The following is a 20,766-nucleotide window of genomic DNA, read 5'->3' as shown; positions in this document are numbered from 1 at the left end:
CAGATTTTACCATTTCATGAGTGGTCTTGTAAAGAGGACATTTCCTAAGTGTCCTTGCAAAGAAGATTGCTGAACTGCTTCACTTGATGACACCGCTACCACAACATCATACACTATTCTTATTAGCACAATGCAATGGTTCCTTCATTGATATTGGTTTAAATCCTGAAATTCCCTGCCCAAAAGCACCATCATCTCTTGGTTGCTGCCAGTCAAGATGGAACTCACCTTCTCCTTTCAAAGGATATCAGGAATGGGCAATAAATTCCAGCCTTGTCAGTAAAAATCAACCTGCCCAGTGGCTTGAACAGCATCGATGGGAGTTGAAAATTGTCAACATTCCAGGTAGGAAGCTTTCACCACCACTGATGCTTCTTAACCCGCTGAGTTCCTCCACCAGATTGTTTTCTCCTTCCTAATCCAATATCTGCAGTCTCTTTCATCTCTAGGTTTGTTAATTTTGCTGACACATTTTCCTCAGATTAAGAAAAGGCACTACACTTCAGAACCAGCACCACCAGGCTGAGGAGCAGCTTCTTCCCATGGGTAGTAAGAATGCTGAACCACCAAAGGAACAGCTCACACTAACAAAGGTATGTTTATTTATTTATTTGTATTTATGTATGTATATTTGAACTGCATATGCATTGTCTGTCTGTATGTGCATTATGTCTGGTTGTGTGCCTGTGTGTTTTGCACCAAGGACCAGAGAACGCTGTTTCGTCAGGTTGTCCTTGGGCAATAAAATTATAATAAACTTGAGTTGACTTGAGATGCGCCTTGCTTCTAAGTAAAAATGGATCTGAGATAGGATTCCACTGAACTGTGGCTATAAACATCTCCAAACCCATCGACCCTCAATAGAAACAAGAAACTAGAAGCAGAAGTCATCTGGTCATCTCAAACCTGCCCGGCGTTCAATAAGATCTGTTTCAGTAACAGTGTAAATCATCTCAAATATTTCTGTTTTAATTTTGATTATTTATGTGATCATTATGTACTGTCTATTGTGTGCACCATGACCTGGAGAGATGCTGTTTCGTTGGGTTGAATATATATAATCAGATGATAATAATGTACTAATGACCATCATCCACTGCCATTTCTGTGGCACTATTAACAAAGGAGAGACATCTAGTGCAAATATTCATTTGCATTGTGTCTACTCTTGAAAGTAGGTCTTCAAGTAATCACTTTACATGAAGGTGTATTTGAAAAAACAAATGGGCCATGTTAGGATGGTCATCCAGAATTGGTTGAATACTGATTGATAAACAACTGAGAGGGGCAGGGCCGGGATCAATGTCCTAGGGAGATTATTTGCAAGTGCTGTTGGGGAAGGTTTAAACTAATGGGACAAGGGGATGGGAACCTCCAAAGAAAGAATGAGGAAGGTGGTACAGAGACCAAAGATAGAGTTAGGAAAGAGTAAAATAGAGGGCAGAAAAGTCAAAAGCAAAGGATGCAGAGGTCACTAGATTCTGAAAAGACAATAAGCATAAGGGCACTTTATCTGAATGCCCATAGTATTAGAAACAAGGTTAGTGAACTTGAGGTGCAAATCAGTAGCCTTCCATATGATTTAGTTAGTGGCCATCACAGAAACATGGTTGCAAGATGGACAAGATTGGGAATTAAACTTTCAAGGGTATCAGGTAGTAGTAGAAGTTGTCTATCACTCACTAAATAACAATAGCACAGCGCCACAGGCAATTAACCAAGAGATAGCTGAGGTATGTAAGAATGGAACAGCAGTCATGGGGGACTTTAACTTTCACATAGATTGGGAAAATTGAATTGGTTGAGGGATTCTGGAGGATGATGTCATAGAATGCATCCGTGATAGCTTTCTTGTTAAGGAACCAACAAGGGAGAATGCTATTTTAGATCTTGCATTGTGCAATGAGATAGCTAAAATTAACTATCTAGTGGTTAGGGACCCTCTTGATAATAGCAATCTTAGTATGATTGAATTTCTCATACAGATGGAGGGTGCATTAGTTAGATCTAAAACTAGTGTGTTATGCTTGAACAGGGGAGACTACAACAGGATGAGGGAGGAATTGGTCGTCAGCATGGACTGGGAGCACAGGCTAGTTGGCAGAACAGTTGAGGAACAGCGGAAGACTTTCAGAGATTTTTCACAGTGCTCAACAAAAATATATTCCTGTTAAAAATGAGGGTAGTAAGAGAGGAAAGAGTCAGCCTTGGTTAGCGAAGGAAATAAGGTATAAAATTAAAAGCTCATGTGTACAAAGTAGACAAGAGTAGTGGGAAACTGAACGATTGGAAAACTTTAAAAGGCAACAAAGGAGAACTGAACGGGAAATAGGGAAAGGGAAGAAGGATTATGAAGGTCAATAGGCACAAAATATAAAAACAGATAGCAGAAATTTTATAAATATATAAAACAGAAGAGGGTGATTAAAATCAACATAGGTCCCTTGGAAGATGAGAGAGGGAGATTAATGTTGAGAAATGAGGAAATGGCCAAGGCATTGAACAATATTTTGTGTCAGTCTTCACAGTAGAAGACACGTCCAGCATGCCGAAGTGTGGTGATAGGGATGCGAAGGGAGGAGCCGCGATAAAATAACTGTTACAGAAGAGAGAGTGATGAGCAAACTAATGGGACTGAAAGCGGACAAATCCCCTAGTCCTGATGGGATGCATCCCACGGTACAGAGGGAAATGGCAGGAGTTATAATGAATGTATTGATAGTCATTTACAAAAATTCTCTGGATTCTGGGCAGGTCCCGGCAGATTGGAAGGCAGCAAATGTCACACCACTTTTTAAAAAGGGATGTAGGCAGAAGACAGGTAACTATCGGCCAGTTAGTTTAACATCTGAGACGGGAAATGCTTAAAACTGTCATTAAGGATGAAATAGCGAGGGGTTCCATCAGGCAGATGCAGCATGGATTTAGAAAGGGCAGGTGTTGTTTGACAAACTTGCTGGAGTTCTTTGAGGATATAATGGGTGCGGTAGATAGAGGGGAATGGGTTGATATTGTAGATTTGGATTTCCAGAAGGCATTTGATAAGGTGCCGCACAAGAGACTTTTCAGTAAGATGCAAATGAATGGAGTCGAGAAAATATATTGGCACGGATTGAGGATTGGTTAACTGACAGAACACAGAGAGTCAGATAAATGGGTGTTTTTCTGATCGGCAGACAGTGGGAAGTGGGGAGGCCGCAGGGGTCGGTGGTAGGGATGCAGCGGTTCATCATTTACGTTGGTGATTTGGAAGAGGGGACAGAGTGTAGTGTAGCCAAGTTTGTGGATGATACTAAATTGAGTGGAAAGCAAATTGTACAGAGGATGTGGAGAGGCTGAAGAAGGATATAATTAAGTTAGGTGAGTGGGCAAAGGTCTGGCAGAAGGAATACAATGTTAGTAAATGCGAAGTCATCCATATTGGTAGGAAAAATAGAAGATCAGATTACTATTTAAATGGTGAAAAACTGCAACATGCTTATGTGTAGAAGGACTTGGAAGTGCTTGTGCATGAATCACAAAAAGTTGGGTTGCAGGTACAACAGGTTATTAAGAAACAAATGGACCGTTGGCCTTCATCACTAGAGGAATTGAATTCAAGAGCAGGGAGGTCATACTGCAATTGTACAAGGTACTGGTGAGGCTGCACCTGGAGTACTGTGTGCAGTTCTGGTCTCCATACTTGAGGAAGGATATGCTGGCCTTGGATGTAGTCCAGAGGAGGTTCACCAGGTTAATCCTGGAGATGAAGGGATTGATCTATGAGGAGAGACTATATCATCTGAGATTATACTCACTCAAATTCAGAAGAATGAGAGGAGATCTTATAGAAACATATAAAATGATGAAAAGGATAGATAAGATAAAGGCAGGAAAATTGTTTTCACTGGTAGTTGAGACCAGAACTAAGGGACAAAAACCTAAAGATTCAGGGGAGTAGATTTAAGACAGAAATGAGGAAAACTGCTTTTTCCAGACAGTAGTGAATCTGTGGAATTCTCTGCCCAGGGAAGCAGTTGAGGCTACTTCATTAAACATATTTAAGGTTCAATTAGATAGATTTTTCACATAAAAAGGAATTAAGGGATATGGGGAAAAGGCAGGTAGGTGGAGTTGACTCAATGATCAGATCATCCATGATTTTATTGAATGGCAGAGCAGGCTCGATGGGCTGGATGGTCGACTCCTGCTCTATTTCCCATTTCTCTTCTGTTGCCTGTGCACTGTTCCCAGTAACTGCACATGTTCTTCACTGTTTGTTCAGGAACTCCACCTTGAACCCAACCTCTACCGCGTTGGAGTATAGTATCTCTCATGACAGATTCCAAACAAGAGTGATCAGCCACCAATTTCCAAGATTTTTCCATTTGCAAACCACTTTTGGAAAGCAGTGGTTAATGCAACGAACTTGACATCAAGGCTCTGGTATCAGGCTTCACTTGTGGACTGATTGTGGGTGAATTCAACCCTTGTAACAGTTCTGGTCACCACATCTCAACCCGGCCCAGCTAGGAGAAGGAAAATTGCCCCAAGCACATAAGTGTTTTTCCACAGTATTTAGAATCAAAGAAAACATTCTGATGTACCATCAATTACCACAACAGACTGAGGTTGTGAAACTGATGGGCTTTTATTGACAATAGACTGGAGCAGCAACCAATCTCATCGACTGATCATGGCAGGGTGAATGGGAAGCATGCAAAGGGGTCATGAGTAGGATCGGCATCGGGAGGCAGTAGCCAATCACAATATAACAATGGTTTACCACATTAACCCCTCCTTTTTAAGCCCTGTGAGATGTGAAAAAAAAGAAATCGAAGAAGATATATACAGATATACATATTTTACAGTTTAAGTCTGTCGGGGTGGGGGGGTTTCTCCTCTCCCACAGAAAATGACGTGGTAATGGTTGGGGCAAAGCCATGGTGCCCTGAGCAGCTGGTGGGGTCAGTCTTTCATCACCGGTTACAGTTTGCCAGGGGGAAGGGACAGGTGAAGGGAGAAGGGAGTGTGGTGCTAGTGCATCATGGGTGACAACAGTTGCCGGGGGTGGAGTGTGGTCAGCAGCAGGTTCATGGACCTCCAAGATAGCAGTGAGGGAGAGTGTCTGTTTGTGGTTGATAGAGTTCAGAGGGATGCCTGATGGTGCCAAATCCCAGATCGAGACCATGTCCTCATGCCCATCAGGGATGGCCAGTAGGGGGTTTGTATCGACCCTCTCGACTAGTGGGTCAGTCTTAGATTGTCTGGTGTGCTTCCAATGCAAGACCGGTCCCAAGGAGGTCAGCCAGGCAGCCAGCATAGCCCCTGATGTAGACTTCTTAGGGAAGGCAAAGATATGTTCATGAGGTGTATTGTTAGTGTCTGTGTATAAGAGCGACCGAACAGAGTGGAGTGAGTCTGGGTGGACCTCTTGCCAGTGGGAAATGTGGAGGCCCCTGACCTCAGTGCCAGGAGGATGGTTTTCCAGACTGTGGCATTTGCCCTCTCCACCTGCCCATTCCCTCTGGGATTGTAGCTGGTGGTCCTGCTCGTGGTGATGCCCCTGGCCAGTAGGTACTGCCGCAGGTTGCTGTGGACAAAGCAGGGTTGACATTGCAGAGGGCCTTGTTGACCATAGCTGTGGTCATGTCCAGGCAGGGGATGGTGAAAGGGAAGCAAGAGTACTCAGCGAAGACAGTGGGAAAGTATACATTTCGATTCGAGGAAGGGAGAGGCCCCTTGGAATCAATGCTCAGGCGCTTGATGGGGCTAGTAGCTTTGATCAGATGTATCGCTCTCCTCCTGGAATGCCATTGACTCATCTATAGCATGCATCGCAGCCTTGGAAATGTCATCCTTAATACGACCAAAAGCTGTGCGGGCCTCTGCCAACAAGGGGAAAGAGGTGGCTATGCCCATTGGGCAAGCCTTATCTGCATAGTTGGGGAACCATTGAGCGTAGTACGAGAAGAAACCCAGGCTCTGAGGGTGTGGGGAAGGGTAACTCCAGAAGAGGGTGCATGCAGTCGGGGCCAATGATGCTATTTTTGACTATGCAGCCAAAAATGGCTGGTCAGGTTGTCTGGAACACGTTTCTCCTTGTTATAAGTAAGGTTCAGGAGCTTAGCAGCCAGGAGGAATTTTCAAAGGTTGGCATTGTTGTCATGCAGGTCGTGGCTGCAGATGGTCACATTATCAAGGTATGGAAAGGTTGCCTGCAGTTTATAGTGGTCCAAATCCCACTGGAAAATGGACTCCCCGTTGGTGATGCTGAAAGGGACCCGGAAGAAGCAGTATACTGGCGGTCTTCCAGGCAGATCGGGAGAGTACCCGATATTGCACAATCTGATTAACCATATCGGATATGCAGGGAAGTGGGTACACATCGAGCTGTGTGTACCAGTTGATGGTCTGGCTATAATATAATGTATGACCATTCTGTTCTTTACCCCATTCTTTACTATGACCACCTGGGCCCTCCAGGGGCTATTGCTGGCCTCGATGTTGCCCTCGTCCAACAAATGCTGAACATCCTACTTGATGAATGCTTTACCAGCAGCGCAGTATTGCCTGCTCCTGGTGGCCACCGGCTTGCAGTCGGGGGCAAGGTTCACAAACAGCAGTGGAGGGGTGACCTTGAGGGTCGAGAGATGACTTCCACATGGTGTAACTGGTCTGCAGTGCCGATTGCACTGTCCAAGGTGATGGCTGTCCACACACAGTGCTGGTAGCTTTGTGGGCGGTTTAGATTGGCAGAAGTTTGTGTAATGTCCTCTTCTCTCGCATCTAGCATACACCGCCTCCTTGGGTGTTTGCCCTACCCACAGAAGTAGCATTCAGGTTGATCACCCACCACGGCAGCTGACATCCAATTGCTCGGGGAGAGGAGAAGACAAGCTTCAATGTGTCCTCGTCCATATTAACAACATTCATGGTCACCATCAGGAAGTCCTCAAAGCAGCGTAGCCAGAGTTCAAATGTGTTCAGAGCATCAGAAGATTGAGAATCTATGTTGAGTCTCTCAGGTTTCAGATATTGCTCCATTTTTCTTGAAAATTATAGTCAATAAAATTAATGTACCATCAATTATCACAAAACACTGAGGTTGTGAAACTGATGGGCTTTTATTGACTATGGTTGGACTGGAGTAGCAACCAACCTCATTGACTGATCATGGCAGGGTGAATGGGGAGCATGCAAAGGGGTTATGGCTAGGATCAGTCTCGGGAGAAGTGTCCAGCCAGCAGTAGCCAATCACAGTATAATCATGGTTTCCCTGGAGCAGTTTGTTATTGGAACAGCCACACACACAGTTTATTTACACATATTTACATGTTCTGCCTGCAACACATTTTTTGTTAGATGTATACCCATGAAACATGTAGAGGTGTGCAGGCAGAATTTTCGTAAGAGGTTGTCATCTCAGGCTTTCAGACAATACTGCTGCTAGATTGGCAGAATGTGGCTGGTTCAGCTCCAAACACCTCACTTCAATCAACCTATGTTCCTCTACCCACACAAGCTCGTGATCAGGTGGTTGATAGCTGAGGCCAGTGCATCTTGAGGCCAGTGAACAGGAGCTGAAGTTTTGCATTGGACTGTGTCAGGTCCCAGTGCCTCTATCACTGACATTCTGCATGCACAAAGATCTCTGAGACCTTACTCACATGGTTGAGAATCATACCCCATTTTGTCCTGCAAAAAAAAATATCGGCCAGAGGAACTCGGCAGGTCAGACAGCATCAGTGGTAGAAAAGGAATAGTCGAATTTTCATGTCATAAACACTTTATCAAGGGTTGCAGCCTGAAATACTGATCATTTCTTTTCTCCCACTGATGCCACTCGACCCTACTGAGTTCCTCCCACAGACTTTGCTTCACATCCCAGCATCTGGAGTCTTTTGTGTGTCCCTATTTCCTTTTCCTATGCAAGAAAAGATATTAACTGGTTATCACCTTCACCATCATCTCTCCTCCCCAAAGTCTCTTCTCCACTATGGATCTCTCCTCCCCAAAGTCTCTTCTCCACTATGGATCTCTCCTCCCCAAAGTCTCTTCTCCACTATGGCACAGTTTGGGATAGATAATTTGTGTTAGCATACAATATAATAGCTACTAAGTTTCTCCAACATTGTATTTCTATTTTTATTTTAATATCTACATTGTGTTGGACTCCATATCCCAAATTAAATCATGTTTGTGGTAAACCACTGTTATGCTATGATTGCCTGCTTCTGGCTGGACACACCTCCCGAGACTGATCCTACCCATAGCCCTTGCATGCTCCCCATTCCACTCTGCCTCGATCAGTCAATGAGGTTGATGGCTTGTTCCATCCTATAGATAATAAAAGCCTGATAGTTTCACAACTCCACCCTTTTCTGATTATTGATGGTGCATCAATTATATTAACTATATTTTTCAAAAGAAGCATGGAACAGTCCCGAAACCTGAGAAGCTCAACATCGACTCTCGGTCACTGGACATCCCAAACATCTTTGAACTCTGGCTATGTTGTTTTGAAGACTTCCTGGTGGTGGCAATTGACCTTATCACCATGGATGCTAACCGACTGAGATTGCTTTTCTCCGAATTTGGCCCCAAGTATTCATGATGATAAGCGACACCAGCTCATACCTGGAGGATATGGAGATCCTGAAGGCCCATTTTCGTAAGAAGGTAAATGAGGTCTATGCCAGGCACCTCCTGGCCTCCAGAAAGCCATGGCCTGGGGAATCAAGCACCGAGTACCTGTGGGCCCTCCAGAGTCTATGCAGAGTGTGTGACTGTAAGGCCATGACAGACGCCCAGAACGCTGAGGACCTCATCCAAGATGCTTACTTGGCTGGTATCTGCTCCAGGTACATAAGACAAAGACTCCTGGAATAAAAGGTGGTTAAGCTGACAGAAGACACTAGAGATGGCCCTCTATAATTTGGATGAGTACTCGGCCGCCACTTTGTCACTGTGGGCGCCGCTTTCCTGGGATGAGGGAACCGACCCACACCATCCGCAACTGGTCACCCACACCATCCCACTCCCCTAGTGACCTGCCCTGGCTGCCATTGCGGGTGATCTTCCCAATTGCTACTTCTGCGGACAGGGTAAACACCGAGGAAACACTGCCCTGCCAAGGGTTTGGTATGAACCAGGTACAGGAAAAAGGGACATTATGCCAAGGTTTGCCAGTCCAAACTGCCTGTGAAGCTTAGCAGCACCATGTGCAGATCGTGCCACTCTGGGCGCCGTGATCAGCGCCATCTCCTCTACAAACCAGCGACGCCATGTACAAGTCATGGGGGCCGCCATTTTGGACTGCATGGCAAATGCCATTTTCCTAGGCATATGACACCATGAGGGAACAGTGAGGGCAGACATCTTGGGGTCAAAGGAAGCTATTTTGGGATCATGGACACCCATTGGACTCAAACAGCAAGCCTATACTGGTCTCCATCACCCTGAACTAAGAGGTACCACACATACCTGCCAGGTCCATGATGAATGTCCAGGTAAACAGAAGCACAGAAAGTTTTATCCACCCCTATAATGCTAAGCATCTATCCTTAAAGTACGGCCTGCCAAATACAAGATATCACTCGTATCCGAATCACACATGGCAGCCATTCATGGGTCCTGTGTAGTGGCCCTGACCATTGAAGGCATAGTTTACAAACATTTCTGACTATTTGTCATGCCACAACTCTATGCCCCCTTGCTACTGGGGCTGGACTTCCAGTGCCAACTTCAGAATTTGACATTGCAATTCAATGGGCTCCATTTCACCCCACCCCCCCCACCCTTACTGTTTGCAACAAACAATTCACAGACGGCCCTCCATGTGTTAGCAGTGGCCTCTTGACCCTCAAGGTCCAGCCCCACCCCACTGTTCCCCACCCTCACCCCGACTGCCATTTGGTGGCTACCAGTTATAGACAGTACTGTGTGGCAGACAAGGAGTTCTTAAGTTGAATGTTTGGCAATGGCATCATTGAGGCCAGCAATAGTCTTTGGAGGACCCAGGTGGTTGTGATCAAAAATGGAGAAAAGAATAGGATGGTCATAGACTACAGCCAAACCATCAACTGGTACAAGCAGCTTGACATGTACCCTCTTCCCTGCATATTGTTACAAAGTTCTGTGTTGTGTATTGGCCTATGTATTGTGTGGTTTTGTGTTGAAAAGTGACAGTTTGCCTTAGAGAGCCAAGGTGAAGGTGGACTGCTGAGAGAGTGGGAGACGGACTGAGCATGTGCAGAAAATTATCTAAAAATTTCTGAACTTGGACGATGAACCACCACTGGGTGGTGCTGTGGAGTGGAAGAAGGGCCAGAGCATGAGTCATGGTCTGGAGGACAGTTTAGAATGTTGGGATTTCAAAAAGGATGAACATTCCGAGGGCAGGCGGAAGGATCCAGACCAAGCCAGTGGTTCCTCTCTCTGCAAACAACACAAGACAACTTTGAATTTTGTGCTCTCTCTCAAAGATCTTTTGGCTTCAGTTTACCAAACAAACTGAATTTTGTTTATGAACTTCGCTTTGGTTGAGATCAAAGTTTTGTGAGTCTTGTGTGTTTTGTGTCTAAGTTTTTTCTGTGGGCTGGTTGGAAATATAACTTAGACTTTAATTACATATGTTATATTTAGGCTGGGGAATTTATTAGTTTTACACTGTGATAGAAATTTGCATAGTGGGCATTGTTGTAAAAGGGGGGGGGGCAGGATTTTGAATTAAAGTTTGAAGGTGAACTTTTGTTAATAAAGTAATTGTTCATCTTTATCCCTGTGTGATATGCCTTCTTTGTGATTGCTGGTTTGATCTTGTAACAATATCCAATATGGTCACCAGATCACACAATATAGGGTATTCTCCATGACTGACCTGAAGTCAGTGTATCACCAGCTCCCGATCCACCCAGATGACTGCCATTATACCACATTCAAAGCAGACGGCTGCCTCTACCATTTCTTCTTCAGGGTCCCTTTCAGCATCACAAATGGGGTTTCCATTTTCTGGCGGGAGATGGACCACATGGTGGACCACTATACTCTGCAGGCCACTTTCCTATACCTTGATAAATGTAACCATCTGCAGCCACAACTCGCAAGGTCACGATGCAAATCTCTGTAAGTTCCTCCAGGTAGCAAAATGCCTACTTCCTTACAATCATCGACAAATATGCTTGTTTCCCTTTCATCATCCCATGCCCGAACATGACCGCAGCCATGTTTATCAAGTCCCTCACAATATCTTCAGGCTCTTTGGCTACCCTGGCTTCATCCACAGTGACCAAGGGACCACATTCATGAGTGATGAGTTGCAACAGTACCTGCTGGCCAGGGGCATCGCCATGAGCAGGACCATCAGCTACAACCCTATGGGAAGTAGGCAAGAGGAAAGGGAGAATACCAGAGTCTGGAAGACCATCTTCCTGGCACTGAGGTCATGGGACCTCTCTGTCTCCCAATAGCAAAAAGTCCTCCCAGACACACTCCACTCCGTCCAGTCATTTTATATATGGCCACCAACAACACACCTCATGACAGATGTTTGCTTTCCCAAGGAAGTCTGCGTCAGGGACTACACTGCCTGCCTGGCTTAACTCCCCAGGAATGGAAGCACGATCTGTTGGTCAAAAGGGTCCACCTCCTCCACAGGTAACCCCCAGTATGCCTACGTTGTCTTCCCTCATGGGTCCAAAGACACGGTCTTGATCCGGTATCTGGCACCATCAGGCACCTCCCTGACCACCAATAGACACTTCCCCACTTCTACCTTTTGGGACCCTGAGCCTACGGCTGACCACACTCCACCCCTGGCCACTGTTGTCACCAATAATGCATCAGCACCACACTCGCTAACCCCCCGCACCTGCCCCCCTCCTCAGACAAACTGTAACCAGTGATGACAGGCCAACCCTGCAAACAGCTCAGGAAGCTACAGCAGTGCCCCAACCATTACCACATCATTCGCTATGGCAGAGGAGACCCTCTGATAGACTTAATCTGTAAAATGTATATTTTTTTCATTTTTTTCTCACCCCGCAGGACTCTTCTTAAAAAGGAAGGTCAATGTAAACCACTGTTATGCTATGATTAGCTGTTGCCGGCTGGACACGCTTTCCAAGACCGATCCTACCCATAGCCCCTTGCATGCTCCCCATTCCACTCTGCCTCGATCAGTCAATGAGGTTGATGGCTGTTCCAGTCTATAGTTAGTAAAAGCCTGATAGTTTCACAACTCTAGCCTTTTGTGATTATTGATGGTGCATCAATGTTATCTTCAGTTGAAGAGATGTTCAGAAGCTGCGTACAATGTGCAAACAAAACTATATTCAGCATTGAGTGCAAGTCACAAAACTTTCCCCTGAGATTTGTGATTCTAATGTAGTTATCCCCACAAACATTGACCATGATGTACATCTTGCAGTACACAAATTTGCCAGGAGTCCCATTACATTATGAATCCATGTGCTGCAATCAAGGATTGATTAACCCACCACATTATGATGACGTTAGGATTAGGATCACATCAATTAGATGGAGGTTCCAGTAAAACATTACATCAACTAGACAGCACCTGCGGTAAAATCTTCCATCAATTACACTGAGCCTACAATGCAATAATTAGGTCAACTAGTGACTGGTCTGAGAAAGATCTCCATTTTGATTTAGTGCTTCTTTATGCCCAAGGATTTTTTTTTTTTATTTAAATTTACATGTACTATAATAAAAAAACAATTTGATTCTGCACTGGACTTGCTCTGCCAACCTATAAGCTAAGGCTTCTCATAGAAAATTGGGGGCGTGTTATGCAGATGCCACATTATTTGATTGTTAATCTGCTGTCTGATGTTTTAGGCGAAGACTTTGTGGTCCTGTTCCAAATCACTTTGTTGTGAAGCTCAGAAAGACAGCAACCTTCTCTGGTCTCCAGTGCAACCATTCTCCTGAACAAACAAAAGAACTGGCCACCAGAGAGAGGTTATTTCAGAAACATCAAAGCTATTAAAAAATCTCACCAGCTTCTGATATAAAACTAGGTGAGACCTTGTGGTGGCTTGAAGAGAATTTGGAGATACCCAATACCTGAGGCAGTCTATCACATTCTGCGCTAAGATTTGATTTGTGTACAAAGCACTGACATTTCCATTGATGCTCATGTCATTCGCTCATACACACGTTATCTCTAACTTCCATTTAGTACCATTTCAAACCACACGTTCATTTCCCTCTGCAATATCCTGTTGTTAGTTATCAACAGATGATAATCTGGAAATGTGTTGGTAACTTGTCTTTTGCTGTGCTCTCCTTGGTAATTTTGTTCATGTCCTTATCAAAGCAAGCAGTCTCACACCTGGTGAGTGACTAACATACAAAGGGCTCACTGGTCCCAGAAAGGCGCTGGAGATTACAAAATATCATAGAAAGGATATTTGAAATTTAGTTTCACCGGCCTCTCACCACAATGAATGGTAAAACTTTCCTTCCTCTAATTGCAATAAATTTACACTCAGTATGACATGCTGAGTCCAGAGATTTATGCATTGAGTTTTGCTGATGAAGGTAGCTGTGAGAAGGGTCCAGAGGGACATAGATGGGTTAGCTGAGCGGGCAAGGATGCTGTTGATTAAGTGAATTTTTTTGATTTTCTTATTCTGCGGGAAAAGTGGAAAAGCAGAATGCTTTGTAAACAGTAAATGTGGGAATTAGAGGGATGTGGCTGTGTGGGAGTACAGGAGGTTAACAATACCTAGTCCACCAGAAGAACGGCAGATGATTTCCCACGACCTTAGGATCAAAGCCGAGGACAAATTGCATGGCACATTTCATAGGATGAAAGCTGAACATTTCAGTAATGCTTGTTATAAGCTCAGAGCATCCTAATGCATCATACAGCCATAACAACTGTTGTAATCAGAAAACACAAGCAATCTTCACACAAGATCCCACAATCAGCAATGAATAAATCATTCAGGTTTCTCAGTAACCTGATCGCAGTAAGGACACTGGAGATTAATCCCCCGTCTACAGATGCACGGGCTGTAGAGCTACTGCCTCCCAGTTCCAGTGACACAGGTTCAATCCTGACCTTGGATGCCAGAGTTTGCATGTTTTCCCTGTGCCCACATAGTGTGTTGATTGTTTGCTGTAAATCTTTCCCATTGCAAGTGGGTGATGAGAATTGTTGAGAGAATAGATTGACCAAAAATAGTATGTATGTTAGATCTCTGTGAGCAAGCAGGTACTTGATGGGCTGAATGGCCTGGGATTTGTTGGGCTCTATTAGAATGATCTTTGGATGGCAATTATCCTAGAAGCAGTGTTGTCTAAATAAGAACAAGAAGCAATATCACTAAACTACATTCTTAAAGTCCTCAAAAATTTAGTACGTGTGTATGCTTCTGTATGTGTGCGTTGATGTGTATGATTGTGTGCATGTGTGTGTTTGTGCAAATATGTGTGCCTGGGCATGTATATGTGTGCAGGTGCATGTGTGAATATATGTGTGCCTGATCATGTGCATGTGTTCTTGTTTGTGTGTGCATGCATGCATATGCACAAGTATCTATATGTGCGTGTGTGTGCACGTGTTAATGTATGCATGTGTGTATATATACGTTTGGGTACATTTACAGCCACATACTTTTTGTGCCTCTATGTGGCTGTGCATGTGAACCTCTGCATGTTTGCATATAAACATATATGTGTGCATTCTTGCATATATCTGCATAAGCTCACATATGCATGTATGAACATGTTTGTGTGTACGTTAGTATACATGTGTGCATGCATTTATCTGTACATGGGATCAGTCTCTTCCCTATCAATGATGAAATTCATAATTCTTCATCATCAGCCTCATGGCCTGATTTCCCTCAACTTCCAGGGAACACAGGCACGAGAGCCATCAGAAATAGAGCAGGTTTCATTGTGTCTACTGGTATTGCTGCTAACCAGGACTATGTGCACAGTTCTTCCGTGCCTTGTTGAAGGTATTAACTAGCAGTAAGTAAACTGTTGCAAATGCTGATTACAGTCCTAGTGCAACACTGATTCATCAGATTGGACCCAACCATCTAGCCTGCTCCCTCACCTATCCTCACAGAGTTGAGCATCACAGCAGCAAGAACAACCCTACCATATTCCCCCATTTCCCACCAATCACAGCAGCTACTTGCAGATTGATTCCTCACTCATATCATCATAGACCCTTGGGTAAATACACGGTCAGTTATCAGAATGTTGATCAATATTGAAATAGCCACCTCACGCTGAAGAACATTATCAGTGAGACATTGACAGCTTTTTTCAAGATTCTGATTTCAAGTTCTGATTTATTATTTTTTGATGAGCGCTTTGAGTTAAAATGCAGCAACCATTGGGAAAAGAGTGGCCTTGAATCCATACCAATCAAAATCAGATTGCATGTTCTGTGTTCAGTTACCTGCAGACTTCAAACCAATATTTTCACATCTTGCTGCCTGGAAATCTGAAGCAATCTATCTGGAAGTCATTTGATGTGTAAAATAATCATACAGATTTCCAAAGAAACCATGGGTTCATACTGATATTGATAACATATATCTTTTAATCAGGGAACTGGAGAATGATTTCACATTCTATTTCGACTTGTAATTTTATTTTAGATGAGCATATTCTTCAAAGCTCAAAATTCTTTATGCTGTAAAAATGCTTGAAACTTTCTTTGAACCCTAAAGGCATTTATGTGACATTTAATTTTGGTGGCATTTTCTCAACCATCGTAAACATTGAATCGATGTTTTGTTTTGCATTTGTTCCTGGTGTTTTATGACCTGGGGTGGAAGAAGGATTTGTAACTAACATTAGATTTAGTGGCTCAGCTTCTGCCTCTAAAACCTCTCGGCTTAATTACTCCTCCAGCTCAAACCCTCTTAGCCAGCAGTGTCCTGCTATTTGATCGACATCCTGCTTCGATCTAGAATCAGCACTTTGGAGTTTTATGCATTTCATGAAGAGAGAGCAAGAGAGGAATGATAGAGGGAAAAGGGAAAGGGGAGAGAGGGAGAAAGCAAGGGGGAGAGAGGAGAAAAAGAGAGCAATTAACAGGTGGTGGTGAGAGAGATAGTGTGAGAGAGGGGAAGAGAGAGGAGAGGAGGGAAGAAAGCAGGGAAGTTGGTATGTGTGAAAGAGAGAGTAAGAGAGAAAGAGGCAGATACCAACAGAGAGAGGGATAGATAAAGACAGAGGACATAAACAGGCCCTGTGGCTCACTGTCTGTCCAGGCCGTCATCAATTCCCTGTCTGATCACGACTAATTGTAAATTGGTCATTGTTGTTGAACCTGGTACTTTCCCACCTGGAGTGTGTTCCAGACATCTACCATCCTCTGTGTTTAAAAAAAAACTTGCCTCATAAATCTACATTAAACTTCCCACCTCCCTTCCCCCTCATCTATCCAATGGATGACATCTCCACCCTGGCCTGACAACCCTGACATGAAACATTTACCATTCTCTTTCCACACATGCTGACTGACTTACTGAGTGGTTCCAGCATTTTCAGTTTTTATTTCAAAATTCCAGCCTCTACAGTTCCCTTTTTATGATTTTCACATTGCTCAGTAACACTCTTCTCACTGGGATAAGAATTTCAGTTTGAAGACCAAAGCAGGCCAATGGTGCCAGCCTGTGAGTCAGATTAAACTCTCATCTACCTCTGGTGTGATTGCCATGCTCCAGAATTCTGTTGTTAGCAGAATTGGCTCTGGAAGTACAAATGTTGTGCTTCTGACACTATCAATCTGCTAATTAAACATCAAGAATCTTTTTTAATTTAACTTTGAACAATGAAGATTAGAAGTAATTCCAGTGAGTTTGTGATTGGAGGAGTGACCTCACGTAGCACAACTGTGTGTCCCTGACACATCACTCCTTCGGGCAATGTTGCGCTCATGGTCTAACATGCCTGTTGATGCAGAATGGGTTCACCAGCATAGATGCTGCACTCCAACCAGTTAAAAATGAAAGTTTTTTTTTAATGGTTTTCCCCTGAGATACTTCCTAAAGAGCATGAGGATATACTGGGGAGAGATTGGTTTTTGCTTGAAACCAAGTCTGGCTCCTTCTGACAACCTTTTGATCAAAGCAAGAAGGAAATATTTAACGAAGATCCACTCCATAGAAAACTATCATCCTTGGAACTCTGTAACATGAGAAAATCTATCAGCCCCTTGGGGCTGTGCTGCCATTCAATCAGACCATGGCCCTTCCTGCCTTGCTTTCATAACCCACCCCAGAAAAGCTCAGATGTAATACTTCAAATACTTAGTGGATGGAAGGTTAATAAGGAAGGTTCAGTCACTAGGAATTAGTAGAGGGATTGTGACATGGGTTCAGAGGTGGCTGGGAGATAGACAGAAGAGAGTCATGGTGGACAACTGTATGTCAGGTTGCAAGCCTGTGACAAGCGGGGTGCCTCAGGGATCGGTGCTGGGTCCCTTGTTGTTTATCATTTATATTAATGATTTAGAGGAGGGTGTGGTTAACTGGGTAAGCAAATATGCGGATGATACGAAAATAGGGGGAGTGGTGGATAGTGAGGTAGATTTTCTTGGATTACAGAAGGATTTGGTTTGTTTTGAAGAGTGGGCTGAAAGATGGCAGATGGAATTCAATGTCGACAAGTGTGAGGTGTTGCATTTCGGTAAAAATAACTAGAATAGGACATATACAGTTAAGGGGAAGGCATTGAGGCACGCAGAGGAGCAAAGGGATCTGGGGGTTATGGTACAGAGTTCACTGAAGTTGGATTCCCATGCAGACAGGGTGGCTAAGAAGGCATATGGTATGCTGGCCTTCATAAATCATAGAAAAGTATATAGGAGCTGGGAGGTGATGCTGCAGCTCTTTAAGGCATTGGTGAGGCCAGGTGTGGGGTACTGTGCTCAGTTCTGGTCTCCAAATTATAGAAAAGATATAGATAAGGTGGAGAGGGTGCAGAAAAGGTTTACAAGAATGTTGCCTGGCTTATAGCATCTGGATTACAGCGAGAGATTAAGGAGACTGGGACTTTATTCATTGGAATGTAGACAACTGAGAGGGGACTTGATAGAGGTATTTAAAATTATGAAAGGAATAGATAGACTAGACATAAACAGACTCGTTCTCCTGAGGGCAGGGGAGGTTGGAACAAGAGGCCATGAGTTAAGGGTAAGGGGGCAATACTTTAGGAGAAATATTAGAGGTGGCTCTTTCACTCAGCGAGTGGTGTCAGAATGGAATGAACTTCCGAATGAGATAGTTGCATCAGGGTCCCTTCTGTCATTTAAGAGAAGGTTGGATGTGTACATGGAGGTGAGGGGGTTGGAGGGTTATGGGCGATGAGCAGGAGGTTTGAGCTAGTGGAGTTTTTCTAGTGAACCGGTGCGGACTCGAAAGGCCGATGTGGCCTGTTTCTGCTCCGTAAATGGCTATATGGTTATATGGAGAGGTTTCTAAATCTCCACCAGCTTCTTTTGTGAAAGACTTCCTGAGATCACCACAGTCAGGCCGGCTCACGCCTCCACTGGATTCCCTACAATGGAAAATGGCATCTCCCACTCCACACAATTAATCTGTCATCTTCAGGCTTGTGAACAGCTTCATGGAATCATTGGGAATTCAAATCATTTAATCTTCATCAATTTTTTGTTGGCCATCAAGTAGGTTTCATTCCTGATCTCTTTTCCTGCAGGTTCTTAATTGTTGTCACAATTCCTGATGAAACAGAATCTCCATCCACCACACATCGTAACACCACTAACTATATCTTGCCAAGGATCCACTCTGGCCAGCTACACTTCTATCAATCTACCCTTATGTTATGTCATACAGCAATACATTTTTATTTTCTGAAATAACCTTCCGTCTAGTACAGTACCACGTGCCTGCTGGAAATTTAAGTTCTCAGTTATCCACAGGAGATGTTATTTCATCAAAGAATTCTAATGAATTTGTCAAACATGATTTTCATTTCACAAGGCTATATCAATTTTGCCTGATGATCTTCAATTTTTTTCCAGTGTTATAAGGGTTCAAAGGTTCATTTTATTGTCATTTAATGATACATTAAAAAAGTAATATACAAGATATGCTTCAAATTTTGTCTGCCATAAGGCAAACAAGAGTGGCCAGGAGCAATAGAAGAAATAGAAGCAAAAGAGAGTCCATTCAGAGTCACCAAGTGTTCATGAATTCACCTCCCCCACTCCCACAGCCTCAGCAGCTGCACAAACTCCAGTTCAAACCATTGGCAACTCTAGCTCCAGATCCAAACCTCCAATATGATCAGGAAGCCTTTAGCCCCTGAGACCCTTCAGGAGCCCTTATTGCCCTCAGCATCTCTCAAATCCCAGGTTTGATACCTGGTTCCTTTGAGCCAGGTGCTAGTATTCCACAGTCTGTGTGGGTCCTTCAACCACTGGTCGCCATCAGCCTGCAATCTGTGTGTGTCCTTCAGCCGTTCATCCCTTTACTTATCCACTGCTGTGGTCACCTTCCCTGTAGATTCATCTCCCAGGCTTCCCCCTCCGAATGTGGGGGGAGGGTGTCTCCTCATTTCTGGTGCTCTGTGGCAGTCCACTGGAGTCTGCAACCCCTCATGGTACTCTCCACAGCATAGGTGCTGTCGTCTTGGGCACAAACCTCAAGGATGCAGCATTTAAAACAACACTGTTGGCACTTTGAAAGGCTGTTTAAAGCCTGTATGCAGCCACCGACATTATAACTGGGCATTAGGACTCTGCTGAGCAGTGCTCGTCTCTGCTGCTGCTCTCCTGGGTCCACACCAATGGCAGTGCTGCCATTACAGCAGATCTGCCAATGCCATTATTTTTATAAATGTCCTAATAAAAGTACTTCAATAATAACTTCCAACATCTCCATAAGTTTTGCGAGTGCAATTATGTGTTTATATTTCTGGCTGCATAATGATCACATCACCTACGTGCAAGCCTGCATACACGCATGTGCATACATTTCTATGTATGCTTGCATGTACATGTGTTTGTGTGTGCTACGGTTTCCTTCCACCCTCCAAAATCATATGAGGTTCATAGGTCACATAGGTGTACTTGGATGGCTTGGGATTCTGGGCAGGAAGGGCCTGTTACTGTGCTGCATTTCTAAATTAAAATTTAAATAGTGAGTGATCAGAAAAATGAGAAAAGAACCTTTGGTTCCTGATCAAGTTCCACCATTCAGTGAGACACCCCACCAGGATGATCATTTCCACACATCAATCCTGCAATATTCTTGTCTTGCAAAAGTGAATCGATCCTCGTCTTTCAGCACTTTGAGCTGGTTAAACATAAATTTTTCACATCAATGTTTCTGATAGCAACTTCCAACTCCCAACTGAGAATGGAACATTTCTTAATTACATGGAATTTTAGTGGAACAGGTACCATTTCACACAGAAAATTCTCTTTTGGGGGCCGTCACATGATGCCATAGGGTTAGGACGTAGGCGACCGACCCTCCTGGTGAATTAGTAAAAAAAAGTGCAGACTCAGAAATGCTTTAAATTATTAAACACTTTAAAAATACATTTAAACACTTTTAAAACATTCTCAAGGTGCCTCCAAAGAAAGACAAAGGAGCTGCTGCCTTACCTGGAGTCCAAAAAAGATGAGAAGACCAAGAAAGATCGGAGGCCTGCTGCAAGTCTGAAAGAGGAAGTTAGCATAGAAGCTACCCTCTGGGTGAGTGATCCTGCTGCCAGGTCTTCAGCTGACGTCGCTCCCCTGCACCTTCGGGATGATAG

This window comes from Narcine bancroftii, chromosome 8, assembly GCF_036971445.1.
Source record: "Narcine bancroftii isolate sNarBan1 chromosome 8, sNarBan1.hap1, whole genome shotgun sequence".
NCBI lineage: Eukaryota > Metazoa > Chordata > Chondrichthyes > Torpediniformes > Narcinidae > Narcine > Narcine bancroftii.
This window is presented reverse-complemented; position numbering follows the sequence as displayed.